The 19,347-nt window shown below is 42.0% G+C and overlaps 1 protein-coding gene across 8 annotated transcripts in view; it reads right to left on the bottom strand.

The window, feature by feature from the left end:
• Positions 1-19,347, bottom strand: part of CCDC88A (coiled-coil domain containing 88A) — a 276,380-nt gene that overhangs the window by 200,378 nt on the left and 56,655 nt on the right. Inside the window, exon 1 of one of the 8 annotated variants that reach the window (XM_073553891.1) lies at positions 15,369-15,490. The exons of 6 other annotated variants lie outside the window; for them this stretch is intronic. The gene's annotated coding sequence lies outside the window, so the exon portion shown is untranslated. Of the gene's footprint in view, positions 1-15,164; positions 15,183-15,368; positions 15,491-19,347 lie in introns of those variants that run through there. One more of the 8 variants, XM_073553892.1, reaches the window with a different exon arrangement.

The raw sequence follows: 19,347 nt of genomic DNA, 5'->3' as shown, positions 1-19,347 counted from the left end.
CAAAAGTGACCAAAACATCAGCCAGAAAGCATTGGTACTGAGATGTGGTCTGTGGTCCCCACCTGCAGAACCACTCCTTTATTGAGTGTGTGTGGAAAATTGCCAATAATTTCCATCTGTTGTCTATTCCATTTGCATAACAGCATGTGAAATTGATTGTCAATCAATGTTGCTTCCTAAGTGGACAGTTTGATTTCACAGAAGTCTGATTCACTTGGAGTTATATTCTGTTGTTTAAGTGTTCCCTTTATTGTTTTGAGCAGTGTATTTTTTTAAGGATCTGTGAACCCAACACAGTCATTTCCACAATGGTAATATTTTTACAAAGCATCATATCTGCATGATTATGTTCTAGTGTAGCAACTCACTCGGCAAAATAGGTAACACACCAAAAACTAACTGTCCCTGCCGGTTCCGGTACAGACTAGAGATCCTGACCCCACAGTCCCTAGTGATGTCAGAGAGAAAAGATAGCTCTAACCACAAACTAGACTATGGTATCTTGGACCTAAGCTGCCTGAAAGGCTGTCAAGCACTTCACGTTCCTCCTAAAGAACCAGAGGGTAGAACAGAGTACAAATTACCCACAGTAGAGAAAGTGTGCTGGAATAGAAAGAGATCGCAGAGTGAATAAAATAAATTGTGAAATATAAAATAAAGGATTAAGTACATAATGATAGAGGATATGCAGGGAAAAGAACCTAAACAGCAAAGAGATAAACTCAAGCTGGTCTTTCACTGACTGGCTTAAACTAAAGCAGTATGACTGGAAAGACAAATGAGACTATCACCAGCAGGAAATATAAGCAGGGGAAAGTATATAAAGCTGCATTCGAAAGGTGATAGTGTAGACAAATAAGTGAAAAAGTAAATAAAAACACGTTATCCTTGCTTCAGTCTTTTTAGGGTAACAGAAACTAAACACCCGGAGAAAAGGTGTATCTGCTGTAACTCGGCAGACAGAGAAGCCGACCACAAAACAACGGCTATTATTAATATAAAGTGCAAGCCCAACATTAAGTTTTGTACCATTGTGTTTTTTTTCCATCTTACACTGCCCATCTGTGCATCCAGCTCCATACAACTGAATGGGCAATCCTATTCTTAATTCTAAAACTACATTTCCTAGCTGCAGACTGCTTCCCTTTAGTGTTGCTGGGTCCTCCCTCTGAGATAGAGTTAAGAGATATAGAGAAAGAAAAACAGGGAATTAGTGATAGAAATTAGTGATTTGAGAGAAAGACAAAAAATACACAAAAGCTAGGAAAAGAGAAGGGGAGGAAAAGAAGGGTTTAGACAAGTAATGTAATAGACTATTCATTGTACTCAGTTATCGTTATTAGTGGAAATAGGATTATGAAAGCATTTTGTAAGGTTACTTTTTAAAAAATATATATCTACATCAAAAACTCAATGTGATCGTTAATCAGACTGATTAATGTGTAAAACATTTTTGCACTTATAATACGCCTTGTATATTCCAGTGTCTTCTAGTACACATGATCATGCCCTCTCCTGCATGCGTAGCAGAGCTGAGCTACGACCCAGCTGTCAGAGCAATAAGAATACAGTGAAAGTGTTCCTTTATACAGAGCTATTAGTTTTTTGTGAGCGGTACAGTGACTGAAAAAGGGCTATTCAGGCTTTTTAAATAGTTTTCTTTTTACTGTTTATTGTATGGGTAAATTCATTTTATATTTTCATAGATCAGCCTTTTAAGGATGCGTTTTTACATTTTTTCTTTATTCTTAGTCCCTTTATTATAGAAGTATATACTGCAATATACATTATTGCTATAAATAATAAAAGTGACGTTCTATTATAAAGCCCAGTTAGTGGCAGGGCTTCATAGGAGTACAAAATGGCAGCGGCATGAGCTTTCAGTAGGACCACAGCATTTACAGCAACCTGCGACCCCTGAGATTGACAGAACATGAAGCCCTCCTCCCAGCAAAATTTGTATCCCCTTAGTATATCGCAGTCATCACATTATATATCACGGTTTACATACAATCGCTCATTTTGCCTTTCTACCCAGCTAATTCTTCTCTTTTCTCTGCTCTATGTAGAAACAGGAAGTCTCTTTTGCCTGCAGAAATCATTCCCCTTTTCAACTCCTGACCCAGCTGCTGCTTCCTCCCCAGCCATGGACGATGAGAGTGAACGGTCAGAGGAGCGCTAGGAACACAAGGACAAAACAATTGTTTCTTCTTTAGCCCACAACGCGTTTCGACGGTAACCCTGTCTTCATCAGGTGGCACCGCTGACCATTCACTCTCATCGTCCAAGTTCACTATCCTCCATTGGAGGTATATGGCTGGAGCTGCAGTGGATCATTGACTCCTATTCACTTCATTTACTGCTCTCCTGGCGCTCCCCGGTGACCACTACCCCTATTGACTTTGTCCCCAGCCAGACACTTTTGCAGCGACTCATGACTTATGCAAAAAAAATTGACCTCCTGTTTCTACATAGAGTTTAGAAAGATTCAGCTAGTCAGTTTTTAATCACGTGATTAAGGGTAGGAAAAATGTGGTCAGACATTCCGCGCTGCGAATCACTAAAACTCGGATTATTAATACAGTGGTCTTTATTCTACGCGTTTCAGAGTCTCAAAGAACTCCTTCCTCAGGAAAAAACTTTTAATGACGTGATGTCATAGACCTAATGGAAAATAGAAGAATTAGCTGGGTAGAAAGGCAAAATGAGCAATTGTATGTACACAGTGCTATACAATATGATGATTACAATATATTAAGAGGATAAACATTTTGATGGGAGCGGGAGGAGTACTTCTTTAAGTGGTAGCTCAAGGAGTTGTTAGAGCCAACTGTATAATACAGTCGGAATCTTCCTTTATGGAGCGGACTCCGAAGCCTACACTATAAAACTCCAGCTGACGTGTGACGTTCATGTACATCATAAGTCGAGAAGAGGTCAAAAGCAGCTTTTCAATGTGCAGTGGGTTTCAAACTAAGGTGGTGGATGGACTGGTCTGGACATCTGCTCCTCTATCCACGGCAATGTTGAGAACAGGAGCGCTGTGTTCATGTGCACTAACGAGCGGGCGGCACTTAGAGGAGGAGACCTTGTAATACTTTTATATTAAGTTCCACAAAATACAGAACACATTTGACAAAATGGAAAACCCCTTTCAGTGAAGAGCTATTTGACCCTTGGTCTAAGCGTAGCTATATGGCTTATTTTGGTAAAACCACACGTATATTCATAACATTTGGATAAATTAGAGGATTTGGACTTTGAAGAGGGAGTGTCAGCACTTGTATGTGTTCATTCATTGTGAGGAAGGAAGCTGTACTATAATGGAGTACTGGCAGAACGCCCATTGTGGCCTACAACATAAAATACAAAACAGATGTCTTTCTCATTCAAAGAGGAAATAAGGATATGAGAAAATGACACTTCTAATTATGGAAATATAACAGAAAGCGCTGTACTTCTCAGGAAGATCGTTCTACTTTATTGTTTTTAGGATCCACGTGACATTGAATAGGAAGCCATGGACAATGGACATGTCTCAGTAGTCGCTCCTCTAACCCCACAGTTCTACCTGAGTTTGCAGAATGTTCAATGTTTTACCACATATAATAATCTCCAGGTGCCAATGCAATGGATAAATCAGTTTACAGATTGTTTATAGTCTTCTTCAATTTCAGATTTGCGTCTCTTCTTGCAAACGTCAACAATGATCTTTGTGATTACTATCAGATAACAAGCACTGCAAGAAGACATGTTCTGTAACTTGCCATCCAGTCTTTTAGAGTGGGTGGTTACGCTACATAAGCATTCTGCCAGTACTATATGTGCTAGAACTTCCACCCCCCCTTCACTTCTTTGCATGTAATATTCCTGTCATTATCTAATACCTGCTTTTCTTCTCAAAATTAAAAGCTTGCCTCTCTCTTACACCTTGACAGACAGGATAGGAATACAAAAAAAAAAAAAAAAAAAGACCTGTCCCCACTTGCTGTAATCATCTTGGTGTCTCAGCTGCTAGAGATTACTTACAATTATCAGGCAGTGTAAAGAAAGTTAAGGCCCCGTCTCACTAAGCGACTTACCAGCGATCCCGACACCGATATCAAGGTGTCAGGATCGCTAGTAAGTCGCTATGTGATCGCTGGTGAGCTGTCACACAGACAGCTTCACCAGCGATCAGCACAGCGATGCCGAGCGCCCGGCATCGCTGGCTATCGCTGTAGAAAATAGAATAAAAATAAAAAATATAGTTATTCTCACCTTCCGACGTCCCGTTCAGCCATCCTGCCTCTCTCCACGCTCCGGTCCCAGTGATCCTTTGCACGAATGACTGCGAGATGTCACGGTCTCGCGGGATAACAAAGTCTCGTGGTTATTCATGCAAAGGATCACTGGGACTGGAGCGTGGAGAGAGGCAGGATGGCTGAACGGGACATCGGAAGGTGAGAATAACTATATTTTTTATTTTTTTTATTATTTTTTACACCTGATCGCTGGTCTCCCGCCTGTCACACACAGCGATGTGTGCTGGCCAGCGGGAGACCAGCGACCAAAGAAATGTCCAGAGATTTCTTGCAGCGATCAGCGATACCGGCAGGGGGGCCGCTCGCTGATCGCTGTCACACACAGCGATCTCGCTGGTGAGATCGCTGTTACGTCACAAAAGTTGTGACTCAGCAGCGATCTCGCTACCGAGATTGCTTAGTGAGACAGGGCCTTTAGAAGTGAGTCAACTGGTGAGTGGTGATCTGGAGTAACTTTTCAAGGGTAAGGGTACCGTTACACTTAGCGATGCACCAGCGATCCCGACAACGATATGGATCCCTGGTGCATCGCTAAGTGGTTGCTAGTGAGCTGCCAAACAGGCAGATCTCACCAGCGACATAGCAGGGGTCGCTACTTACCTGTCAGACGCGGCGATCCTGACGTCCTCCCGCCCGCATCCTTGCGTCGCTCGTTGGCGCCACAGGAAGCGCAGCAGGAAGTGGCCGACAAGGAATGGTCCAGGGAGTTCTCGCGCGACCAACGATGAACAGCGGGGGATCCGGTCGGAGGTATCACATGCAGCAATATCGCTACTACGTCACAAAATCGGTGACTTTACAGCGATATTGCTAGCGATATCGCAGTGTGTAACGGGGGCTTAAGACAACATAATTGAATAAGATCAAGTTGTATAAACGTACATTGACCATTTATCATAGAATCAGAGGTTAGAGTTGGAAGGGACCTCCACGGTTGTCGTGTCCAACCCCCTGCTCCATGCAGGATCCACTAAACCATCTCAGACACATGTCTGTCCAGCCTCTGTTTGAAGGAGAACTCGCCACCTCTCGTGGCAGTCTGTTCCACTCATTGATCACCCTCACTGTCAAAAAGTTTTTTCTAATCTGTATCTTCTCCTTTTCAGTTTCATTCCATTGCTTTTATCTATAGGCCTTTGCAACAGATGTGAAGCTCTACACCAGAAAAATTTACTGGCTGCTAGAAAGTCACATTGAATAATAAACATTATAGAATTTTGCACAAAAAAATAAAAAGACGTATAAAGGTGATGTCAATTGAAGGAACATAAATTCTCTTCTGTATGTGACCACACGACACACATTGCAAATGTATAACGTGGGCTAAAATAAAACAATAGCTACGAAGCACCAAGAAGACAAACATTGTGCTTGGCTTGTAGATGAATCTGTAGCACGACTCGCTTACCATGCAGAGGTTCAGGAAATGACTGCCAAGAACAGCATTGCTGTGTAGACAAGATACGCTTGATGTAGAAGAAACGAATGCCAATATGCTGCTCAGACTTGCCGTCTAAGAGCCGAGCAGATGGCACGCTGACACTGGGCCATCGTCTGATGACATTTTCACCAAATATAGAAGACTAGTGAGCTAATGAAGCAGAGACCTTGTTGGGTAGTGAAGCATGAGCATGTATGAACCGATAGCCACAGTGCTGTATAATCAAGTGTATTGTACTGTATGCACCAATCCATCATAAGTGCCATACTCCGCCATATGTGAGCGAGCCATTGTCTGCTGTTAAAGAAACACTAATGAAAGCTAGGAAAAGAGGTTTTGTTAGAGATACTTTACAAAAATGTCTTTGTTTTCCGGAAAGAGTACAGCTTTTATCTTTCCACAACAGTTTAAAAAGGATTCTTAGGCAATATGCCGACTACAAAAATGTCCCCCCCCCCCCCGATGGAACATGGGGCAATCAGATGTAATCGGTGTCCTGTTTCCCTAGAGAGCCACCACAGGGACAATTAAGGGCGGTCTGGTCTTAAGATATTGATCACCTATCTTTAAAAACGCTTCTGTCGTACCCTGCAGTACACCTCCGTTCAATGTATTTACATCTGGAGTTGCTGGAGCTTACAGCAGCTGATCGATGGGGGTGCTGATGTCGGACCTCCATGGTTCTGATATTGATGACCTATACAATGGATAAGTCATCAATATCATGAAACCGAACAACACCTTCAAGCATTACATAATTACCATTCCAATCAATAGGTTGCCTAATGCTGAGCAGTACAAATCCTCTAAAGCAAGAGACCCTCTTTGCATTTATTTGACCTCAATTATGACTATGTGATTCCCAGAATTATTAATGAAAATAGGTTTTCTAAACCAGACAATTCCTTTAAGAAATAAAGCTAAGCTATGATTGGTATAAGGAATAGAGATGAGCGAATTTGTTCGGATTTTGGCCCCAGACTTATTCGGGCCATGTTCAGACACTATTCGTGCCGAATACATGTCTTATGTTCAGTTCCGAATATATTCGGTAATTTCTACTCCCATTGACTCTAATGACGTTTGGCTGTGTTCGACGAATATTGCAAAAACAATATTTGCTGCAGATCGCATTCGGAACCGAATCCGAACAAATTCGCTCATGTCTAATAAGGGCTAAGGACAGATTTTCTTTTTGACATTTTGATAAATGAGGCCCAATGTATTTTCTCTAAAGGCTGCAAACGCTGCATTGTTTTCAGTAAAATATGGCAGATAATGATTATTGTTATCAAATTATGAACAAATTAAAGAATACTGGCAGGCACTAATTACACCAGCTAGCCCTGCTCCTCCCTACCATGGGAAGAAAAGACCTCCCTGCTCCCAGCAGTAGGGACTGGTGACCACTGACCAGCTCTTCTTGCCTTATGGAAGTGCAGGTTCAGCAATATGTTTCGCAAGTGTTTCCGCAGCACAGAAAGTCACATGGTGGTCTCCACAAGAGTCTGCTGATCAAGGGTGGTCACCTCTGGCTGTATGGATGAGATCAGTTGAGCATTTGAAAAATGAAAGATTTTTCATCCATATTGGTTCCATTTTTCACATCCATATTACATTCAATTTTTACATCCACCATCTACATATAAAATTGAATGCATGTGTGTGTGTGTGTGTGTGTGTGTGTGTGTGTGTGTGTGTATATCACCAACCAATCATGAAGCATCTTTCATTTCACCAGAGCTGTTTAAAACAAGCTGAGCTGTGCTTGGTTGCTATGAGCAACAGTTTTCCCACTCGACAACACCTCAGCAGACACTGACATGGTGGGAGAAATCTAGCATCCCCGGGAACACAAGCTCCCAGCCCTTGTCTGCCCCCTAGAAAGGAGCAGAGAGCACATCACAGAAATGAATCACCCCCTTCCGTGCCTATACACCCATCACACATCCTTCATCCCATAGGCACATCTTCCCTCTTAAAGGGATCTCCGGTATGGAAGATAGGGTAAATCCCTCAGCGCTCTGATACTGACCCCAGGCCTCTCTCAAAGGGATCATTGGTATGGAAGTTAGGAAAAATCCATCCAGAGCTTTGGTTTTGACCCCAGGCTTCTCTTAAAGGGATCCCCGGTATGGAAGTTAGGGCAATTCCACTCAGCGTTCTGCTTCTGACCCCAGGCTCTCTTAAAGGGATCCCCAATATGGAAGTCAGGGCAATTGCCTTCAAATGCCCTGGTACTGACCCCAGGCTCTCTTAAAAGGATCCCCGGTATGGAAGTTAGGACTGTTCCACTCAGCGCTGTGGTTCTGACCCCAGGATTCTATTAAAGGGATCATTGGTATGCAAATCAGGTCAAATCCAATCAGTGCTCTGGTTCTGACCCCAGTCTCTCTTAAAGGGATAATTGGTTTGGAAGTTACAGCAAATCCAGTCTGCGCTTTGGTACTGACCCCAGGCCTCTCTTAAAGGGATCTCCGGTATGGAAGCTAGGGTAAATCCCTCAGCGCTCTGATTCTCACCCCAGGCTTCTATTACAGGGATCATTGGTATGAAATTCAGGGCAAATCCACTCAGCGCTCTGGTTCTGATGCCAGGCCTCTATTAAAAAGGGATCCCCGGAATGGAAGTTAGGACCGTTCCACTCAGCGCTCTGGTTCTGAGCCCAGGCTGATGAGATAATGTGAGATATTAGGGGTAGTAGTCCGGTGGCTCTGGCGGATGGGATGATGTGGGATATTAGGGGTAGAAGTCCGGTGGCTCTGGCTGACGGGATGATGTGGGATATTAGGGGTTGTAGTCCGGTGGCTCTGACGGGATGATGTGGGATATTATGAGTAGTAGTCCGGTGGCTCTGGCTGACGGGATGATGTGGGATATTAGGGGTTGTAGTCCGGTGGCTCTGACGGGATGATGTGGGATATTATGAGTAGTAGTCCGGTGGCTCTGGCTGACGGGATGATGTGGGATATTAGGGGTAGTAGTCCAGTGGCTCTGGCTGATGGGATGATATGGAATATTAGGTGTAGTAGTCCGGTAGCTCTGGCTGACGGCATGATATGGGATATTATAGAGAATGTGGCTATGCGGAGTGGGCGGGGCTCTACACTCAGATATATATATATAGATAGATAGAGAGAGAGAGAGACATTATAATTTGTTATAACTAACTGCAGTTAGTTACTATGCCCGGGTAGCGCCGGGCTCTAGTTAAAAATTAAAACCATAATACAGTTTCCTGTGTAATCTTGGCAATCAATCCATTAGCCGATAAAGATATCACTCTTAGAATACTTTGGTCTTTTTTGGACAAAAAAGTATTTATATCGATTTTTCCATTAAAAACAGATGCCATACAGATTACTTACGTACCCACTGCGTTCTCTGGGAGAGTATCACCGTAAAATAAAGAACAATCATCTGAATTATCCCATTCATTTATATTGGTCGCAGTGCTACCTGTTTTGCAGGGAAGAATGAGCTAAACAGATACATTTTGGTGCTGGCTAATGTAATGGATGAAAAATTTTGCGTTTTCGTGCGGTTGCCGCACACGTCAAATCACCGCATGCGGACGCATCCGCGTACAACGCATGTCCCTGCTTACCCAATGTTAAAGATAGGTACGCAGGGAAACGCAGGATGCATAAAGAAGTAGGCGGAGAGTAGGTGGAGCTTCAGGGAGGAAGAAGGGCGGAAGTAGGCAGCCATCAGCGGCCCACCTGAATGCAAATGTGAACCTAGCCTTAGTGTCTTGATAATCTACATTTTCATTATTAATGATCCTTAACTTTTAACCCTTTACTGGTGTCATACTATGATCATGTATCTAAACTTCTAAACTATTACTAAAAATTTCTTTATAAAGCAAAACCCCGTTAGCTATAGCTCACAATGCACAATATTTCTTACTGCAATTGCAGCACATAAAGCAGCAACCATAGCTTCCATACACTGTAATAGCAATTAAAGTAGAGGATGTATTTCCCAAGCCCTGAATCCCAGACACAATGAATCTCAGGTACCATATAAGGTCAGGTCTGGAGCCGGAGAGCGCGGATCCAGCAGTCTTGGCATCGTCATTGTCAATTCATGAATTACCATAGCCAAAGATAGCTATAACAGATTACATTGATTACAGTGCAGCTTTTTGTACATTTTTACTCTTTCAATCACTTATTATACATAAGAGAATTATTTATTGCATATAGCTGGCTCTGCTCACACTAGTAAAGAACAGAAGCCCGCACACTAACTACGACGTTAAATTTAAAATGTTAAAGGGAATCTATCACTAAGATCAACCCTCCTAAGCTTTGTATATGGACATGTAGGTCATAGGAAGCTGAATAAAATGATACCTTGATATTTGCAATCTAGTCTTAGTCCAGAAAAATCCACATTTTTCTTATATGTAAATGAGCTGATAAGATCTATGGGCCAGACATAGATCTACCTGAGAATCTGTTTCCAGAGCTTGAAGTTGCCCACTTCTTGGAAAACCTTCTTTTACCCCACACTTGGCCCTGATGAAATAAAAAAAACTATACTCACCTCCCGGGTCAGTGCCGTTCCCACGAGGTTGGCAATCGTTCTTCGCGATGCTCCCGTGCTGTTGTTGTGTATCGTGACCCCAGCACCCAATCAGAACCAGCATCACTGTCCCCGCCTCGTGTCGAATTGAACATGATCAGAGAGTCGGGGATCAACTGCAGCCTGGACTTTCTCTTCATGTTCGATTTGTCTAATGGCAGAGACAGTGACGCCAGTGCGGACTGGGCACAGGGGTCACGTGTCACAACAACATAGGAGGGGAGTATGCATCTTTTAATTTTATCGGCCCCAAACATTTAGATCAAGAAGGGGTTGACCTAGTATTGGACAACCCCTTTAATTTAAATAAAAGGAGACTTTACCAGTGTGAGACATGTAATGACTGACACTTTACACTCATAATCACACCTTGCTCTGCAGTGAGATCAGACCTACCACAGTGCAGCAGAGTTAATAAAGTAGAGCAGAAGTGATTTTTGTCTCTTTACAAACACATTTGCAGTTGTCTTCTCACAGGGCTGTCAGCTCTATAGTGCTGCCCCTCACCCCACACTGACTGCTTGGGAGATGGAAGTTGAAACACTGTGAGGACAATGCAAATGTGTTTGTAAAGAGAAAGTTCCCTTCTGCTGCACTGTGCTATTTTGCATCTCACTGCAGAGCTGTGTGTGATTATGACTGTCAGTCATTACATGTCTCACATTGGTAACTCTCTTGTTCATTGACAATAAGCTCTACAGGCAGTTTCTCGGGGAGATCTATGTCCAGTCCATGGTGCTTAACAGCTCTTTTACACATAAAAAGGGGGATTTCTCTGGAATAAGACATTGGATTACAGATCTCGAGCCATCACTTTATTCAACTTCCTAAGACATACAAACCCATAGTAGGGTAGATTCTATTGACAGATACCCTTTATATATGCATAAACAACCCAACCAATAAAGGACAAGTTTGAGCCCATACAGGACCTAATCAAACACTGCTGCTGTGATGAAAAGAAAGAAAGGTGTAGCAACAGAAAGAGTATCATAGGCATGGATAGAATAGTAAACTGTTCAATTCAAAAAGGGACTACAATTATTTCTAAAGCATTGCCACCATTTTCCATGGGTCGTGTTTGGAATTGCCGATTAACCCTGTTGAAGTAAACTAAAATACTACGCAAACCCCATGGAGAATAGCAAGCTATTTTTCGAATCATGGACGGTTTAAGGATAAGGTTAAAAAATCAATTTTAAGACTGCTTTAAATGTGTACGGGACTTTTTTTCTGATTTTGTTCACCTAACACCTCGAGAATTGGTGTATTGTTCTTTTTTCCATAGTGAAAAAACACTTGCCAAAAACAGCACTATAAATGTCTATTCCCATTGAAATAAATAGGAAGAGTATTTGAAGCTGCTTTTGATGTGAATTCTGGAGCAGATTCCTCTCCAGATTTCACATGAAAAAACTGTGTGAGCTTTCTATGAGTCAATCCGTTTTATTCTGGGGGGTTTTTTTAGTACAACTTTTCTTGTAATACAAAGTGGCATTTGGAATCCCATGGGTACATGAGCAAAATAAATTAACATTTTTGGTAGTCTTTCATTATAAAATATTAATAGCATTTTCCTGTTGTAGAGTCTGCATAACTCCTTCACAACTGGCTGTGCTGATTCTGATACAGATCCAACAGAACACTATTGCTAGGTGAGGTTGTCTCCCAATTACATCCCTCAGTGGTGGCTGAAGCATATACACAGCAGATCAGACTGGAGAGAAGGATGCAAGTATGTGCATGAGTGTAGATGGTGGAGGAACAGGATAGTATAGTATCTTGTATTAGGAAGGGATGAAGTGAGCTAGCGGTTTATCTATGCAGAGAGAGAAAAAAAGCACTCTTGACAGATTTGGCATGGGGAAGGCAAAAATCACAAACTTTCCAGCATCAATGACTGTTAGTACAAGGTGGAAGAGATTTATTTTGGGCAACAGAGGGATAATTCAGTACAGGAGTGATACTGTACTAATACATGAGAACTAGTGAAGGTAGCAGTATCCTAAACACACACCTCATATCATGAATATATTATGTGGCCTGTAGACCGCATGTGAAATGCCTGAAACTAGGAGCAGGTTGTACACTACATAGGGTCATGGCCATAAAGAGAAAGGAATATCTAACCATAAAATCGCAACACGTATTATGATAAACTATATCTAATAGGGCAGATTCAGGACTAAGACACTGTTTACACTGCATTTCTGTAGCACAGTCGAGGGTTCCACCTGAATCCCCTTAAAAACAGGATTCAGATGGAACCCCCAGTGGACTGCAAAGACATGGAGTTCAAAGAAACTCAGTTTTTATTTTTTTCTGAAACCGTCTCTTGACATACACGTGTTCTGCTACATTTCTGTGTCCTTCTAAAAAAGTAGAGCTCATTTCAACTCCATTTGTGTCACTGCAGTCTATGGCCCCTTCTGGGGTTCACGCGAATTCTGTTTTTAGGTGGTTGAAATGCAGCGTGAACAGTGCCTAACTTCTATGAATATTGTGCTAATTATGTTCCCATTTCTTTTGTACTTGTTATGGATTGTTCTACATGGGAGATTGTTAATAAATATGTTGTTGATTTGACGATGCGTTATCACGTTTAGAGTATTCGAGAAATATCTCCTATGGACTGGAACATTACACCAGTGTGGATTGCTTTGACACATTAAATCTCATTGATCCAAGTGTCGGTCTGTATTCAGTGTTCTATATTTACATTGGATTTGGCCGCTGCGGATCCGCAGCAGTTTTTGCTGCTGTGTATAGTAGCATTCTAAGCTATGGAAAAAAAAAACGCTGTGCAGACGCTGCGGAATTTTCCGTGCGGATTTGCTGCAGTTTCAAAACTGCAGAAAGAATTGACATGTCAATTCTTTCTGCGCATTCTGCTGCGGTTTGCCATCTCCTCCATTGTGGAGATGAAAAACCGCAGGGCAAAACCGCAGGTCTTTTGACCTGCAGATTTACCTGCAGATTTTACAAAATTTGCTCTGCCAAATCCGCAGAGCATTCCGCAGCGTGTGCACATACCTTAAGGCTATGTGCACACGCTGCAGATTCTGCTGCGGATCCGCAGTTTCTGCTGCGTTGTACAGTACCCTTATTTTCTATGGAAAATGAAAACCGCTGTGCACATGCTGCGGATTTTTCAGCGCAGATTTGCTGCGGTTTCAAATCCACAGCATGTCACTTCTTTGTGCGGAATCCGCAGCGGTTTTACATCTGTTCCATTGTACAGGTGTCAAACCGCAGGGGGAAACCCTGCCTGTGGATTTACCTGCGGATTTTGCCAAATCCGCGCGGGAAAATCCGCAGCACAATCCGCAATGTGTGCACTTACCCTAACAGTGTGTGCACACATTGCGGATTACCCTGTGGATTTTTCCACGTGGATTTGGCTAAATCGGCAGGTAAATCCACAGGTCAAATGACCTGCGTTTTACCTGCGGATTTAGTGCGAATTTTGTGCGGATTTCCCCTCTGTTTTGACACCTGCGGATTCCTATAAAGGGGCAGGTCTCAAAATGCTGCGAATCCGCACAAATAATTGACATGCTGCGGATTTAAATCCGCAGAAAATCCGCGCACAAAAATCTGCAGCATGTGCACAGCGTTTTTGGTTTTACGTAGAGTTTAATGGTACTGTACAATGCAGCAGAATCCGCAAGGTGTGCACATACCCTAGAGGTCTGAGTGCCGCTCACTCACATGCTTGCTGTCGAACGTGGATAGTCAGACGTTTGCAAGAAAACTCGATCAAATGCAAAGCTATAGCAGGGAAAACACAGTGTCATACTATGAAAAAAAAAAAAAAAGATTGGCATCCTTCAGCAAAATAACAGGAGAATAACGTTTCGCAAAACGAGCTATGCAAATTATGACACACAGGCACATTTTGTTGTAGTGAATCAAGGCGGTCATTCACACACACACAACACCCAGTGACTCACACTGATAAATTGTGAATTGCAGCCATTGCAGATTGAACTGAATAAATCATTACAAAGGATTTCTCAAAGAAAAGTGCCTGTTCCTCAAAATAACAGGTATCTCAGTCCTGCTCACAAGTCACACTCCGCAATGAATAGTTCCTTTTGTGGATGCAAAATTAAATGCCTCACTGGCAAATAGCCTAGTAAAATAGGGCAAATCTGTCTAGCAGTCAGTAGGCTGCACAGCAGCAAAGCCGTAGCCTTCAGCTATTTTACATTTAGGAGCAACCTACTTATGGCAAGTTACATCAATTTCAAATGAGACAAAGCAACACATTGTATCCAATACACAGGAGCACATACACTTACAAAATGCAAACAAAACACAGCCTATAAATATGGCAAATTCTGTTACTACAAATCTATGTAATCCTACAGACTCATTTGGCTTTGGGCTAATGTATATTTAGTAGCCTATTGACCAACATCTCCCAGATAGAAATTTGATAACTTAATGGCTTCATCTTTGAGCTCAACCAGACTGGACACCAGTTGTGTCTCACTTCTAGCCATCTGTCCACAGATAAGATTTAGCTTGCAGACATTTAAGCCTAAAACCACATTAACCCTGTGCTACATAAGTGCACTGATAGTAATGTGGATGCCTGGTCTATTGCTGACACGCTTTATTTGGATATTTTATAGTTTATACTTGTAGCTGTGCTTAAAAAGGACCTATCACGCTGAGTTTTACTTGCAAAAAATAAATTAAAAATATATATATTTAATTATATTTGTAACCTGTGTTTTTAAGAGCATACCATTAAAAATAATGTTTTCATTGATATATAATATTTTCTGTGGGAAAGGATGTCCTTTTTCTACAATTACCATTACTAGCCTGGATACTCCTTTGGATCTGGTGCGCTAATGTGAACATTTCTATTTTTGTTCATGCCACAGTTGCAATAAACCTGCCATTTTCTGATTCATGTTGCCCTTGGTTCGGACAGCATGAATCGTATGACAGGTTCACTTTAAATTGGTATTGATATGAATGGCCAATCATGAAACACATGGACAGGCTGTGCTCACCAAAATTAGTATGTTAAAGTCTCTCCACTCTGGCTCATAAGCAGGATTCAAAACAGAAGGATCCCTAGTCCATACATGATGTCAGGACAGAGTGGGGTCAGATGATCATGGCGTCTGATGACTCATACACCTGCAGTTATCAGAATGGTTTCACCATCCTATTAGCAGTTCTGTTTTTCTTGGCTTTGTTTCTGCAAGGAATAAACTGCTTAATGGGACTCGGAAGTTCTCCGTCTTATTGTGTCAGATGTTCCCAGTTTATAACTCCTTGTAGGTTTAACACTAGAAATACTGCATGTTTCATAATACCTATAACTACCATTAGGGGTCATTTTGACCCCCATTCAAAAGTACTGATTCTGGAGTAAAAATAACTTTTTTCTTGCCAACAAATTAAAGAACATTTATTTTAACTTAGTAGGAACAGTGTTAGGCCGGGGTCACACTAACCGACGCAAAATACGGTCAGTATTTTACGTGCGTAATACGGATGAATGGCCCCTAAACAGTGCTCCGTATGTCATCCGTAATCAAGGTGTGGTCGCGTATTTTGCGCATGTAAGCATCCGTATGTAATCCATATGGCATCCGTATGGCAAGATTTTCTCGCAGGCTTTCAAAATGGACATATAATGGAGCCCAATGACAGGGTTTCTAACAGAAACAAAAGAATAGATATAGACACATAGAATGCATATATATATATATATATATATATATATATATATTCTATGTGTCTATATCTATTCTTTCGTTTCTTTATTAAACCTGTCAGTATGAGTTTACTATATCGTGTACTGAATTGCCGGCTTTGCTAAAAGACACCGGGTGCGTATTTCTCGCAAGTCACATGTGTGGTCCGTGTGTAATCCGTATTTTTTGCACACCCATAGACTTGCATTGGCGTACTACGGCCGTAGTACGCTGACAATCGCAGCATGCTGCGATTGGCACGGACCGTAGAATACGGATGAGAAATATACGCCTTGTGCGAGTGACCCCATAGAGAATGCGTGCTTTTAGCGCCTCTCACTCGGCCATATTCCTCGCCAGTGTGACCCCGGCCTTAAGATCAAGTACAGCACGCATTTTCCTTTTACATGGTCATAGCATGCTGTGTCCAACAGTTAACACAAACAATACTTTCTTCCACTTTCCCAGTGCATTTTCCACAAACTGGTTTGTTACAGCTTGCGCAAGATTTTGTTGTTTTGTTTTCGTTGCATCTTCCAACTCCACATTTTCGACCCTTGCGGATTTCTTGCCCTTTTGTTTGTGGCTCAGACATTGCGGATGATGGGCCACGTCTTCGGACTCATTTTCAGATAAATTCTGAAGACATTTCAAAATTTCATCACTTGTCAGACCCCTCTGCTTACTCATGCTTCAAATATACGTCGCAAAAAGGGACTTGTAAGATCGCAGAAGTAATAAAACGACACTGTACAAACATGCAGAGTTGTAGCTTCAGCTGTAATGTTTGCTACTGAAGTGCAGACAGAAATCGCTGCAAGAGACATGGATCAAACATGTTTAGACAAAACAAAATGCTGAATCATCCCTGATATGCAAAGATACAATTACACTCTACAACTAGGGAGAAGCACTGTGATTTTCTGTACTCTGTAATATTAGGTGACTTGCCTACTACTACTTTTATGTATGGGGTCAAATTGACCCCTACAGTACTTATAGGTATGAATTGTAAAATCTGGGCCCCTGAAAAAGTTACAATTCATTTTTGTGTCCTAAAATATACACTACCATGAATAAATAAAAGTCACAAAAAGTCAGAACTCATTTGTTAAAATTTTAGAAATTATTGGAAAAAGAAATAGCAAAAGGGTCAAAATGACCCCTCCGGTAGTTCTAGTGTTAAGAACCCTCATTCTTGCTTCTTTCCTTGCCACTTGCCATAGCTTACCACTTCCTTGTTTGGAGTTGAAGGAGAGTTCAAAGTTAAGAGCAGTTGGTTGGAGTTGTTTTCAGAAGATTTCTGTGTGAATTTGGCTTGAGTGTATTTCCCCTTATCCTCCTTGCCATTTGGTTTTTCCCACCTTTTCCTCTCTTGATTCCCACTCGGTCATTTTGTGTGCGTATTTGTACAATTTTGGTTTTCTTTTATCTCTGTCTGCTAGATTTGTGTTATTCAATACATTTCTGTCCCATTCCTCTCTGGGTGGGGGAGGAAACATAAGCATGCATATAGGAGCATAGTGAGGTACGAGACCCCAGCATCTCCACCATCAGGGGTAATCTGGGGGACAGGGATAGTCTTGCTTGAGGGACAGGGTAGGAGCTCTTTGTCCCTGGAAATCCTACTGCAATCGTGTGACACTGAAGAGGGTAACTCATATCCATAATGTAAGGGAATAGGAGACAAGATGCTACATTTCCTTAACCCCTTACCTACAATTGACGTAATATTCCGTCCATGTGACCATGGACCTAATTACCATGGACGGAATATTACGTCATCGCGATCAGCGGCGCCCACGTGGTGAGCGCCGCTGATCGCGGCCGAGTGTCAGCTAATTATCATAGCTGACACCCGTCACAATGTGTCAGGGGCGGTCACGGACCGCCCCCGACACGTTAACCCCTTGCACACCACGATCAAACGCGATCGTGGTGTACCGGGGGTTAAAGGGAAGCATCGGCAGGGAGGGGGCTCCCTCCGTGCTTCCCTGAGCCCCCCACGGCAGCGCAATGTGCAGCGCTGCTGCGGGGGGCTCTTTCCCTACAGGCCCCCGGATCCGAGATGGCGACGGGGGCCTGCAGGGAACTGACTTCCTCACTGCCTGCAAAGCGCAGGCATGAGGAAGTCTGCAGTAGTGCCTGTGACAGATCGCTGATCTGTCACAGTGATCTGTGATGTGACAGATCAGCGATCTGTCACAGGACAGTGATGTCCCACCTGGGACAAGGTAATAAAGTAAAAAAAAAAAAAAGTGTTAAAAATAATTAAAAAAAAAAAAAAAATCGCTAATTAGTAAAAAAAAAAAAAAAATATTCCCCAATAAATCCATTTTTTCAAAATAAAAAAAAACAAAAACAATAAAAGTACACATATTTGGTATCGCCGCATCCATAATGACCTGCCCTATAAAACTGTCCCATTAGTTAACCCCTTTAGCGAACCCCTTAAAAAATAAAAATAAAAAACGAAGCAAAAAATAATGATTTATTATCATACCACCGAACAAAAAGTGCAATAACGCGCGATCAAAAAGACGCATATAAATATCCATGGTACCGCTGAAAACGTCATCTTGTCCCGCAAAAAACGAGCCACCATACAGCATCATCTGCAAAAAAATAAAAAAGTTATAGCTCGCAGAATAAAGCGATACAAAAATAATTATTTTTTATATAAAATTGTTTTCATTGCAAAAAACCGACAAAACATAAAAAAACGACCTAAATGAGGTATTGCTGTAACCGTACTGACCCGAAGAATAAAAACGCGTTATCAATTTTACCGCACGCGGAACGTTGTAAACGCACCCCCCAAAAGAAATTCATGAAACGCTGGTTTTTGTTCATTCTGCGTCCCAAAAATCGGAATAAAAAGCGATCAAAAAATGTCACGTGCCCGAAAATGGTACCAATAAAAATGTCCACTCGTCCCGCAAAAAATAAGACCTCACATGACTCGGTGGGTCAAAATACGGAAAAATTATAGCTCACAATATGTGGTGATGCAAAAACTATTTTTACAATAAAAAGCGTCTTTTAGCGTGCGACAGCCGCCAAACATAAAAACCGCCATAAATCGTAAATGAAACCCCCCGTTATCACCCCCTTAGTTAGGGAAAAATAATAAAACTAAAAGAAAATGTATTTATTTCCATTTTCCCGCTAGGGTTAGGGTTAGGGTTAGGGCTTGGGTTAGGGCTAGGGTTAGGGTTAGGGGTGTGTTGAGGTTAGGGTTGGAGTTATAATTGGGGGTTTCCACTGTTTGGGCACATCAGGGGCT

The sequence above is a fragment of the Dendrobates tinctorius genome, unplaced genomic scaffold, assembly GCF_039654945.1.
Source record: "Dendrobates tinctorius isolate UK_male_01 unplaced genomic scaffold, ASM3965494v1 ptg000203l, whole genome shotgun sequence".
NCBI classification, from domain to species: Eukaryota; Metazoa; Chordata; class Amphibia; order Anura; family Dendrobatidae; genus Dendrobates; species Dendrobates tinctorius.
This window is presented reverse-complemented; position numbering and strand designations above follow the sequence as displayed.